The sequence below is a fragment of the Belonocnema kinseyi genome, chromosome 10 (genome assembly GCF_010883055.1).
Source record: "Belonocnema kinseyi isolate 2016_QV_RU_SX_M_011 chromosome 10, B_treatae_v1, whole genome shotgun sequence".
In the NCBI taxonomy this organism is placed as follows: Eukaryota; Metazoa; Arthropoda; class Insecta; order Hymenoptera; family Cynipidae; genus Belonocnema; species Belonocnema kinseyi.
This window is the reverse complement of record NC_046666.1, coordinates 60,325,485-60,326,496: the sequence shown is the minus strand read 5'-3', so window position 1 is coordinate 60,326,496 and position 1,012 is coordinate 60,325,485.

The following is a 1,012-nucleotide window of genomic DNA, read 5'->3' as shown; positions in this document are numbered from 1 at the left end:
AAAAAACATTTATTTGAAAAAATATATCATTCAATATCTGAGAGAAAAGACAGATAAAAATTAGACTTTGGAACAAAAAGTCTCTTTTCTAAAGTTTTTAAAAATTGATTTGAATATTAATGAGTACAATTCTTTTTATAAAGCCGGAGATCCAGTCCTGAAGCTACAGCTCCATTTTTGATTACAAGAGCATTGACTAAGTCAGTCACTGATTGCAAAATAGAATAAATTTTTTTTAATTTTGTGAATGCTATATATGCGGTAGTAAGCCGTATCAAGAATTTCTGGATTGAAAAAGTGTTCTAAGAAATTTTGAAAATAATCCAATTTTTGAAACTTTAATCTAGAGTAGCCAGCTATCGAACCTAAACTTTAGTTAAGGACACTGAAAGATTATACCAAAGGTCAATTTAATTATATTTTCAATTATTTTTCAAGCTAAAAACTTAAATTTAAATCCAAACAGGTGGATTCATGACAAAATAGTTGTATTTTCGAACAAAAACGATGATTTGAACAAAATAGTGTGTTTCTGGTGAAATCAGTTTGCAATTTCCAACATAAATATGTGGTGAAATTTAAGATAAAAAATAAACTTCATATAAAAGAATACGAATTTTTAATAGGAAAGTTGAATTTTAAAACAAGAAAGATAATCTATACATAACAGTTAGTTTCTATTGAAACCAGTGGTCAATAGCCAACTTGAGTATATAGTGGACTCTAAGATCATTATTAAAAATTCAATCCAAAAAGACGGGTTTTTGAAAACAGTTTGGATTTACAAAAAAAATAATAATTTAAACAAAACAGTTAGCTTCTAGTGAGTTTAGTTGCCAATTGCCAAAGTGAGAACCTGGCGGGTTATAAGCTAAATAAATTTTTGATCCTCAATCACGGATTCTGAAGAATACACTCGAATGAAAAAAATATTTAATTAAAATAGTGTCTTTTTAGTGAATTCAGTTGCCAATTGCCAACGTGGCAATGTGGTACACTATGAGCTAAAAAC